The sequence below is a fragment of the Halichoerus grypus genome, chromosome 2, assembly GCF_964656455.1.
Source record: "Halichoerus grypus chromosome 2, mHalGry1.hap1.1, whole genome shotgun sequence".
Classification (NCBI taxonomy): Eukaryota; Metazoa; Chordata; class Mammalia; order Carnivora; family Phocidae; genus Halichoerus; species Halichoerus grypus.
The window spans coordinates 61,406,980-61,418,924 of NC_135713.1; the positions used below are offsets into that span (position 1 = coordinate 61,406,980).

Here is an 11,945-nt window from a genome sequence, read left to right on the forward strand (position 1 = left end):
ATCATGGCCCAGTGGTCAGAGGCTTGGAGGAAAAGCAAGAGAGTGTTGAAGAAAGAACATCTTATTGTGATCATTTTGCAGTCTGTTCGTGTATCAGATCATTATGTTATATACCTTAAACTGATACTTCGTTATATGTCAATTATGACTCAATAAAGGTGGACCAAAAAACTAAAAAAAAAAAGAGAGAGAGAAAGAACAATGGTGGTGTTCTGCCAAGAGACGGGTGCAGGGTAATTTAATAAGGGATGGGCAAGACCTTTCATAGAAAGAGGGGCCTCTGTGAGAGAAAGGGCAAGAAGAAGGGATTTCATCTGGAGTGTGAGGGATTTAGGTTGGAGGTTTGGAACTGATGGGGATGATCATAACTATTTAAGTGATTTGTCAGGGAAGTTTGTGGAGGGTCCTTTTCCTCTTTGATAAAGACGTAGATTCTCCTCCACTGGAATGATTTGAGGCATCGTGTGTGAAAGCCCGCCAGGCCTGACTTTTCTGCCCAGTCAAGGTCTCTGTGGGTGACTGCAGGTGTTGTACCTGTGGGCAGATGCTGGTTTACTGCTCACACATCCACGGACTTTCTCTGTCAAGGAGAGGAGAGGGGCCTACCCAGCAGGACCTGAACCTTTCATAGGGTAAAAGGCTTTTGGGGTTGCAGATGTACTTGGGAAAATGGCACAGCATTTTTTTTTTTTTTCCTAATCGGTATCTCAACTTACGTCTCACAATATCATGATTTAGGGATTTTTTTTTCTTTTTTTCCCCCAACATTTTAATATGACAAATTTTAAACACGCAGAAACGTTGAAGGTCTAATATGAACACTGCTATATTTATCACCTAGATTCAACAATTTCGTCTCTATTTCCTTTGTCTCCATATGAATTTATGTACCTGTGTGTCTGTTAGATCTATACGTACATACATTTGGGTTTCTATACTTTTTCCTTTTGGCTGAATCTTTCTAAAGCAAGTTGCAGACATTATGACACTTCACCTGTTTGGGAGACAGAAACCACAACTGCTGTTTGAGTGGAGAGAATTTAATGACTTAACGAGGTATAAAGTTATAACCAGGTAACTGAAAGAATAGGGCAAGAACTCTAAGGAGTCATGGAAGAGGTGATTTCAGGAAGCAGGTGCCGTCTTTATGGCTGGTGGCATAAAGGTGAAAGGCTGGGATGATTAAACTAGAAGCCTAGAGGGGAGGCTACTTGGCTGGCGCCAGCCTCTAAGCTGTGGGGCTGGGACCCAGACCTCTGAAAAGGAAAGAAGCACTGGTGCTAGGGTGCAGAAGCAGTGCTGAGCGGCAGAGCAGGAAGAGGAAGTAGACAGGAGAGAGCAAGTAAAGCCCTTCCTCCCCTTCAGCCTTGCAGGCTATCTCTAGCGCCCCCTTTTGGCAGAGCCTATCATAGGGTTTACAGAGTCCCAGACCCAGTATCAGAGGCCAAGGATAGAAAAGTGAGTTTGGAGTTGAGACAACATTTTGTTAACCGGTACGAACCTTAAATACTTAAGCATGCATCTCCTAAATTAAGAAGGCACTCCTACCTATACACAGTATCATTATCATGCCTAAGAAACAGTAATTTCCTAATATCTAATGTGCAATCCATGTTATAGCTTCTCTAATTATCTCCCAGATGGTTTTATGGCTGTGATTTTAATCTTTTAGGGAGTAGAATCCAATCAGGATTCCTGCATTGCATTTGCTCGATATACTTTAGTGTCATTCTAGAACAGTCTGCTGCCTCCCTGTCCTTTTAAAAATTACTATGATGAAAGGCTAGGCTGACTGAGTTGTACAAAGTGTTTCTTGTACAAAGCGTTTCTTTACCTATCCTTCTGTCCCCAGTATCTCCTGTATCCTAGAATTTAAGTCTGAAGGCTTGATTGGATTCATTCATTTTGGTCAGGGATACTTCATAGGGGGTGTTATGTTCTTCATTGCAATGTGTATTTTAGCATATGATTTTTGGGTCATCTTTTAAGACATTTATTAACTTCAGATACACTTTTGTACCCCAGGGAGCAAAAGCCAAACGAGTCTCATGGAAAGGGGGAAGGACAACCATTTTCACTGTGACAGGTGCTGTCTATTAGTTCTGGTAGAAGTTGCCCTTACCTCCCTCCCCCCCCCCCCCCCCAATGCATGAGCCCTCCCTGGCCATCCTCTTGCGTCATCTGGAGATGTTCTGTACTATGTACTGGAACTTCTGCTCATTGAGGCTGGGTTTTATCCCTGAGCATCCTGTTTTGCAATGCTTTGGGTTCCCCACATGACCTGCCAATGTACAGTGAGTGCGGCATCACCACTTCCCTGTGGATGCCGGGCTTGGGCTCTCTGCTGCCCCTGAGTGCTCAGCTGCAGAGCCAGTTTGCTAATTACCTGTAAAAGGGGAGTTTTCTCTTCTTTTCTTGCCTGCAGTTGAGTTCCTCTCGGGGCTACCTTGCCAGTCCTGCACTGTGTCATACCCTCCCTCCTCTGTGGACATGCCTTTCTGACCAGAGATTCTGGACTCTCTCAGCATTCCTGATGTTCTCTCTGCCTTGTCATTCACCACTTGGGATCTTGGCCATCCTGACCTTTCTTTGGCATCACCAAACAGAGCCTTCCCCTACAACTTTGGATCTCTTCTTGGGTTCTATTTTCATTAAATCCAGTTTGCCTTTCTATGTGCACGAGTGGAAAGGTCAGGCATGCTTGTTCTGAGCCAAGTCATAGGATCAGAGTTTTAGGTTCACTTCTGTAATTTGGATGCTACAGGTGTCCAGGTATGGTGAAGTTTTGAGGAAGACCAGATGTAAGAAAACCAGGAGTTCAAGTTAAAGGAGAAGTGACAAATGACTCCCAGTTTCTGTGAGGTGGGAATGATGGTGAACTGGGAAGCCCATGGGAAAAATAACCATAGACTCCATGTAGCTTCTCCTATCAAGAGATGAAGTCTATTTAGGTAACCCTTGAATCTGATGGATCTCATGTCTTGTTTTATTAACCAATGAGACATTAATAAAAGGCATGTAGGCAGAAGCTTGAAAAATGCTTGCGTATCAGGCTTGCCCTCTGTCTCTGATGGAAGAGCACTGAGCTAGCCTGCTGGACAGGCCGTGTAGAAAAGAATTGAGGTATTGCATCCAACACCTGTCAGCTTCTGACCACAGCCATATGTGTGAGCCTAGGCGAGACCAGCTGAAGAAACACCGAGTTGGGCCCAATCCAAATTGCAGTTACTCATAACTAATAAGTGGTTATTGTTTCATGCCACTAAGATTTGGGGTGGTTTCTTACACAGCAAATGCTAACTGGTTCATGCACTATGGGATGGGGGCAGCACCCCCTCAGCCCCAGCCTCGAGTTGCCATGCCAGAATATGAGCCCAGTGTCGTCATATCTTCCAGTTTTCCAGAGAAGAGAAAAATTCAAGATTAGTTTTATGTGAAATAGTCTAACTTTTAAATTGGCTTCAATGTTTGCCCCACATCATCCTTGATCCAGGGGAAGTGGTCATTTGAGGGGGGACACATGAGCCAGCAGCAGTCTCTAGGGACCGATGGCTGAGGGCTGGAATGGGAGCAAAGGCATCTTGGCCTGCCTTGGAACACTGAGTCAGTAACAGACATTTGTGGCAGGATGAGGATGCCTCTGAAAAAATCCCTGAGAAGGGCATGTCTTCTGCTCATTCTTCAAGACTCAAACAAGATGCCATCTCCTATGAGCTTCTCTACCACAGAGTTCATTCCTCCATCAGGGAACATAAATCCTGTACCCTTCCGCCACCATCCACCTCCCTCACTAGAGCTTCTGGAAGGCCATATCTGGGGGACTTAATTTACCTTCCCAGGCCGGGCCAGGCTGACGCATGTTTAAGGAACAGGTGACCTGGTGAATGCCTGGAATGTTCTTGTGTGTTCCTCCTTTCTTTGGGACAGGCTGCATCTTGTCACTGTCCCAGTCACCCTTCCTTGAAACCCTGCATCAGAGTGAGTCATTGAGCACAAATGTTCATCTAGCTAAGGAATTCAAGAAAATGGAATTTTCTTACATTTTTGTCAGTTTATGGAAAAGCAACAAATAAGCCAAAAACAAACCCCAAAACCAAACACAAAGGTCCTCCACATGTCAAGTGTGTCAGAAGTTAAGCCCCAAAGATGGAGAGTCAAGCTGGCTCTTCGCCTGGGGAGAGTATTAGCCTCCTTGGGGTCGTGGAGCTGGTACAGCCACAGGGCAGGTGACAGGGGCCTCTGAATGAGGTGATTTACCCTGAGTGGGGACTGCAGCATTCTGTTGGGCCTGTGTAATCTGGGCCAGCCCAAACATCTGGCTGATTATGGAAGAGTAAAGCCTCCCAGAATCTGGTCCCCTAATCCCTTGTACTCGCATTGAGAGAGCGAGTGCACAGACACACTTTTTCCATTTTCATTTACATTCTTGACATCTCATAGTCTGAGATGTGGCGTGATCAGGGTAGCCCAGAAAAACTTGGTGTGAAGGTCATCAAAGACCCTCAGGGGAAGCCTGGGGAGGAACAAATATGCTGGCCGGGCCTCCTCCTCTTTTCCTCAATAGTCCGCTCTACCCAGCTGTTGGAGGGCTGCTCTGATTCTGAGGAGTGGGCCTGGACCTGACTGGGAGGCGCATGGCTTCCCTCTCTCCACTAGGGGGTGGGGGAGTTTGGATGTCCAGCTAGGAAGCTGCCTGCATTAAGCTCCACCGGGCTAGGAAACCAGGCAGCTCAGAGAGCTAGTGAGCGGAGGGGACCTGATGAGGTTGAGGCCTTCTGATGAGTTGCCTGTTGGAGGCAGGTCTGGTTCCTGGGGAAGAGTGGGCCATTTTGGGTCTGGCCCAGGTTGGCCCAAGGCAGGCCAGAGAGGGCAGCTACCCTGGGCTGTGACTCCTGCAGTCCCGACCTCCGGGCTAGCCTCCATCAGTGATGGTTCTGTCCCTTGTCATAAACCAGCCATAAAAGGTGACTGTGAGCTGGGTGGAGGGCACAGGGATGGGCTTCCTCTTCTTCCCCATACCCTGCAGTATGGGGCTCGAGGCTTTCCCATGGCAGGGTAGTCAGGGTGCCAGGAAGCCTGCTGCCATTGAGAGAATATTTCCCCAGCCTCCTGCTAACTGCCCAAATGCCCTGCATGGGAAATTTTATTCCTTTGAGTCAAGGTGTGGGTGCTTCCCTGTGGTGTCTTTTAAAAATGCATCTCTCTCTGAGAGAAGCAATATGTTAACCAAGGGCCAGCATAGTTGCCTTAGAATGAATGAATTTATTACACTCGTCTCCCCTCCAGGGCCCCTCATTGTGAAGCAGAGGGTGGAGGGAGAGGAAGGACGAAGACAGGAGCCTGGGGGGCAAACCACGTTAGGAGGTCTGGGGCAAGTAGGGAAGATGGTGGTAGAGGCCTCTTGGTAGTTTTCTAGGGAGGGAAAAGATGGAGTAGAGAGAGGATTTTTGGAATGCAGGAGGGAACTGAAGCATGAGGGACCGGGACACTGACAAAAGCATTCTGTAATTTAACCTCATGCTGCCTTCTGTCAGAGCTCCTGGAATTCTGAGCCGAATGTTTTGTTTCTCACCCTTCCCTAACGTCCCGATCATTGGTCACTTACTGAGGGATTGATGAAAGCTTGAAATGCAAACTCAAGTGAGTTCACTTTCCAAGTCTGGATTTTCTGGTTGGTAAAATGGAGAGAACTGTACTCATCATTATGCACGGAAGGATCCAAGCATAGTATCTGCAAAGAAATACTCGTTTACTGATGCTGTAGAAGAAAATCTAGAGCCTCTCCCTTTACCCGTAATATGGAGGAGTACTAAAAATAAAAAGGCTGCCCTTTCCGGGAGGTTGCAGTAAGGGATTTGGTGAGAATAGAAGGCCAGGAAGATGCTGGCCTCCACTTGTGAATTGCCCTCCGGTTGGACAGGATGTTGCCATCAGCTGAGAGTAGGGAAGAGGGGCCAGATTTGGCTTCTGGATTTTCAGAGAAGTGCCTCAACTTTAAGATTTTTATTTAGGTGGGCTACATGTAGACCCAAGTTCTGAGGACACAAGAATTAAAGAAAAAAAATTCCCCAAACTAAAATAGACAAGCAATATACAAACAATGCTTTCGATGATTTACACCCAAACAAATAATTTCAGAAAACCAAAATCTACTACAAGTATAAAAAGCAAATGACATAAAAATGCACAATGTTTCTTCCTGGGACAAGCAAGATGTTTGTTTTCCTATGTGCAGGCAGGTCTTTCCCATCCTGTGGCCCACATGGTCTCCCCTGCTCCATCTTCATGGAAGGAAAAGAAGGGTTGAAAGAGCTATGAATCATCTCTCCTTCATTCAGGAGACCTTGGGGTGAACTCACAGAACAGGACAACCTATGTAAAGAGAGATGTGAGAGTGAAGAGGAGCAAGGGTGACACAGTAGAACCTGCCAGGGGTAGACTTGTACACAGACACTTGAACCTTAAAGTCTTGTGCAGTTTCTGAAGGTGAGCTGCAAATCTGGCTCTGAGCGCAGCAGCGGCCAAAGCAAAGACAGAAATAGGATCTTCCAGAGGCCTTGAACTGTCCAGCATCTGGACCCAAGCCAGCTCACTTAGGAGAAGCACAGTTCTTACTGGAACCAAACATCTGGCTGATTGATTATGGAAGAGTAAAAGTTTCTACCCTGGGCTTTCATGGAGGAAACACTGTGTGAGGAAGTCAAGGACCTCTTTTCCACAGCGCTGCAATACATGGAGCAGTGAGTTTTATACGCCTCACCCAAAAATTCCCTCCATGGAGGCAGATGCCAGGTAAGCAAGGCCTTTCCAATGAAAACGATTGCACCGGAACCCAAAACACTCTGACCCAAACATTCAGCTTTTTCATGGTTGGATTTTACCCAAAGGTAAAATTTAGAAAATGTGGAGCAGTAACTTGCAAGGTGTGTCCTGTGGGATAATAATATGCATGATGTGAAAAAAGGGTAAGCAAAGGTAAGCAGGCTATTCTTATAGCTGCAAACCCTCTCAGAACCTTTCCTGGGCTGATGCACTTAGACCTCTCCATCTGCAGTCTCTCCAAAACCTATTTAACTGCTTAACTCTGTGTGTCTGTACGATGTTGGGTGTGCAGTGGAGGGAAGGGGCAGACTGAAAACAAAGAAAACTCCCCAAAGCCCAAAAGTGAAAGCTGCATCATCTTGTTCCCCAGCTGTACCCCGCCTCAGACTTGTTTTAGAAAGGGAAGCTTATGCAGTGTCACCTTGGGAAGCGCTCATCTATCTGAAACAATATTTCATGGCTTGGCTATAATTTTCCTGGGAAATGTAAATAAATAATCTAAATAAATTTATAACTACTTTAGCAATGAATATTCAACTAAGCCCTATCTGAAATGATCTTGCATCTGTGTAATGGTGAGCCTGCCCACCACTGTTAGGCCATCCAGCTCTGGGGGCGGGGGTGGTGGTGTGGACCACCACATGCCTTTCCATGAACCCTCTATGGATTCGGGGTTTCAAGCCTGAGGTGTTAGGAGAGTTGGCAGGGAAGAGTCTTACTCTGTGGCCTGGCCTCGGACTACCGCAGTCCTGGGTTTGGCATGCCCCGGGAAGAGCTGACCCATTCACTCTGGACTGGCATGGAGTGTGAGGCAGGGAGAACGTGGAAAGAGGTTCAGAGTCAGAACCTGATAGTGCTTGACCCTAGTGGGTATGAGCTAGAAAATGAACATGATTCCCAATTTCTTAAACTGCCCAGTGCGTCCACTTCTTTTTCTCCTTTGTTTACATATTTTTTGGTCTTCAGGGGGAGATTTCCAGATGGGATCCTTCAGGTTGTAGGACAGTGGATCAGGTTCATATCCTATCAGATCTTCACCATTCCCCCCAGTTTTGTGGCCAAATGTTTGGAAATGTTTGCTTTCCAAAGGCAGCCATTCATTTATCTCTTTATGCAGCAAACATATATTCAGTGCTGACCATATGCAAAGCTAGAGTGAGCAGATGCTCACAAATATATACAAAAGTCATCTGAAAGTTACATAAATCTCTGTATAAATAGTATAAACCACATTTCCAGCCAAAAATGGCAAGCATCATGTATTTGACAAAGAACATTTATACAACAAACCCTATTCTTTTAGTAAAGTGGTTTTTAAATAATTTGCACTCAAAGATTGTTGCTTACCAAACCTGTCTGATCATTAAATATGGGCATCCTGATTTGGGATAAAGTGATGTGGTCAAGTTTTTGACTTTTCTATGTCTGATTTTGAGTGTCCTCCCTCTGCTCTGGGCCTAAGGCCTTTTTCTGTCCTTTCCCTTTATACTATTGCTTGGGACTAACACCCTTCACGTACTAGCATAATCCTATTCAGCAAACATTTACGGGCCATGGTAGCTCTGCGTCTTCACATTGGACAAACTTTCATACCATCCCTCCAAAAACCTCTGGAACCCACCTCGTGTATGAAAACTTTCTCTCAGGAAGTTTTCTCTTTAGCTTTCTGCCAGACAGGTCTCTAAAAGAACACAGAACACCCCATTCTGGGAGAATTATGGTGAAGAGAGCTTTAGCTACAGATCATTTCCAAGCGAGATGATGTACTGTGCTCATAAGCCATCTGAACAGTCTGTGTTTGGTTGGTAGGAAATGCGCAAACAGCGGAAAAATTCCCCAGGGTGGTTAAAAGCCAGTGAAGATAAATTTCTTTTACAGTCCCATTCTTCAGTTAAAAAATAGTACCTTGGGAATGAAATTCTCTCTACGTGGTAGGTCAAAGATCAGAAGGGGCTATTGTCTGGTTCCTGAGGAGGATCAATAATACAATAACAGGAGACGTAATTCTGGTGTGCAGACAGTCGTTCATTAGATTATAGTGCAGATTCATATATGAATGTCTTCCTGACTTGCCCAAAGGGCGTGAATGGACAGTGAGACATTCTTCCCAGCACACGGGTGTGTCTGATGAGGAGTAATTAATGAACTTGCCAATCATGCTTCAATATTCTCGAGGTTAGTGCCCACTTGGGAGGATCTCTGTAGAGACAGTGGAGAAGAGGCATCAGTGGATTAAGCCATTAACGTCCTATTGACCCTTTTCTCCTGTGTCTGACTTCCCCGTCGTTGAGATGTCGTATTGTCCTACCTGTCTTAGTTCTGTGGCTTAAATGTTTTGTGCTGGCCTCCACTGAGAGGGAACATATTTCTGGTTGAAGATGTGAGGTCAAATAGGAGTTGTGAGAGGAACCTAGTGAAATCCGCCACTAACATGATCCAGCCAGTATTTCCTGGGCAACTACTATGTGCGTGGGCGCGCTAGCCCCAGAGGAGCTCCGTGGGGCAGGAAGGATCTCTATTTCTCCCTTGTTGATAGCTTATCTCTTTTCTTGCCATGCCACATCGATATTTTGCAGCTTGCACATGGCATTTTCTCCTCAAGTAGACCCCTTTATTTGAAAAATCTGAATTTCACACTGGAACAAAGCAATATCGGTGGTCAACCAAGCTGTCCTGCTCCCAGAACTCCATGAAATCTGCCTTTCCACCTTGAGTTTTAAAGATGCATTTGTTTTCTTCTAGGAAAATAAGGGAGCAAGCTTCTTCTTTTCCGGGGAGGAGTAGGTTATGATTTTAGAATGTTGCCCTGGTCCAGCAAGTTTTGCAACACAATGACCTCATCTGTATGAACTCATATTCTGTGGTCTTACAAAAAAAGGCATAGAAGATTAATTGGAGGGGTTATTTGGAACAACTGATACTACTTTATCTTGTTTCATATGCTTTTGGTTCTTAACTTGTTGACTTAAAGATGTTTGTTTCCTGATTGATTACTTGAGAATGATTCTTGGATGTGTTTCAGCACTGGTATTTTCTATTAAAAACTACAGATTTTTAATTACAAAAAATGCAGAAAAACATAAAGGAGAAAATTAAAATAGCCTATAATTGGGTATTTAAAAATTCAATGCAGATCTATCTATCTATCTATCTTTATTTATGAAAGTGGGTTCATATTCTATAAACCATTTGTAACCAGTATTTTTCACTGACTTTATCAAGAACATTTCCATGTTTCATATTTTTCTCCATCATCATTTTAATGGCTGCATAGTTATTCCCTGTGTATAATGCCATAATATATTAAACCAGTCCTTCATTGTTTGGACAGTGAGGCTATTTCCAACTTTTTGCTTTTATAAACAATGCTTCACTTGACATCCAAATACATGTATCTTTAGCCATGATGATTTTCCTTAGGGATAAATGCTTAGAAGTGGAATTGCTATGTCAAAGTTTATGCATATTTTAACAGTTATTAATAGGTTTTGCAACATTGCTCTCCAAAAAGGTTTTACCAATTTATTCTTCTATGAACAGGGTTGAGGTTGTTTACCTGTCTGTCCTCTTATCAACAAATATTATAAAAAAATTTGAAACAATTTGCTAGTTAGAGAGGCGAAAATGTGACCTGATTTCCATCATGTGCCCTCAGTTATTAGTGGGGATGAATATTTTATGTTTACCAGCTATTTGTAATTTTTTCTTTTATGAATTGCTTATTTATTGTAAGTATTTCTCCCTCCTATCATAGTTTATGGTAATTTCTTTTTTTACAAATAGAAAATTTTCAGTTTTATGCAGTTAAGTTCATCAGTCTTTCCCTCTGTGGTTTTTGCCTTTACCATGTGCTGAGCTCAGTGTGTGTATATATGTGCCTTTTAGCCTTAATTTTTTTTTTTTTTTTTTAGAGAGAGAGAAGATGGGGAGGGGCAGGGGGAGAGGGAGAGAGAGAATCCTAAGCAAGCTCCATCCCCAGTGCAGAGTCCGAAGTGGGGCTTGGTCCCACAACCCTGAGATCATGACCTGAGCTGAAATCAAGAGCCAGACCCCCAACCGACTGAGCCACCCAGGCACCCCAGTTTTAGCTTTTCCTTTAACATTGTAAATGCAATGTATGCATGCTCCTTCCGAAGGCTGCAAATGATGGATATGAGTGTAAAATAAAAGTTCTCTCTGCCTCCTACTCTGCCTCCCCATACTCTAGACTAACCACTGTTTGCTGTTTGGAAGCCCTTGGTCTTTAAACAGGTATAGTTGGTCTTCGGTCAATGGAAGGATCATTTCCACATGTTTATGGTGTGATGGTACGTAGAGCTGGTGGTGGTGGCTCTTCCCCTGCCCACCATATATTCAGTCAGCTTCCCATTCTCCACTCTGCATTCTCTTTCTTCCAGCTCTAGGATTGGTATGTCAGCATGTATTTATGGCTGGGGGGCCTCTCAGCAGACAGGCCCTTTGGTTCCTGCTCTGGGACCCTGAAAGTAGCTTGTCCAGAGGCTAAGGTAGGATGAGAAGGGCACAGTCCTACTGGCCCAGGGCACTTGCTTCCAGGGCATGAAATTTGGTGTTAGTTGCTTTTGTGTAGACCAGGCCTTCTAGAAGGGGACATGCACAAAGGGACCCTCCATGGCTAGCATCAGGTGGGCTGAGTCAGGCTGTCTGGGAGCCACACCTGCCCTTGACTGCTGGTGACCACAGCCCCAGAGTCATGTGCTTTGCTCAAGGCTCTGTCTGCTCAGCTGGTGCTTTTAGTCTATATTATTATAATGGATCAATCCTTGAAATGCTTTTGTCAATATGAAGGGAACTGAATGTTCTGAAAGTTTCACATTCATCTTTATAGAGGGTTAAAATAAAATAACATTTTTTTTTTTTTTTTTTGCCACATTAAAGAGAAGCCAGCCTCCATTTTTCACACAGTGTTCCTTAGAACACTATTACATCCTTCACCGAGCCACACAGGGAGGTAAAATGCTCCTTACTGAATGTCTTTTCAAATCAAGAACTTAGACTGGATGAATATTGGTTTCATGCACAGAACATTTTGATGTCTGATTTTTGTTCCTGTTCAGTAGTCTTAGAAAATACTCAGGTTTTAGTCCAGGTTCAAACTGGTCTGC

The 11,945-nt window shown here is 44.4% G+C and overlaps 1 long non-coding RNA gene across 2 annotated transcripts in view; it reads left to right on the plus strand.

The window, feature by feature from the left end:
* The window catches only part of LOC118553353 (uncharacterized), a 179,893-nt gene that overhangs the window by 53,236 nt on the left and 114,712 nt on the right, over positions 1-11,945 (plus strand). The gene's annotated exons all lie outside the window — the stretch shown is intronic.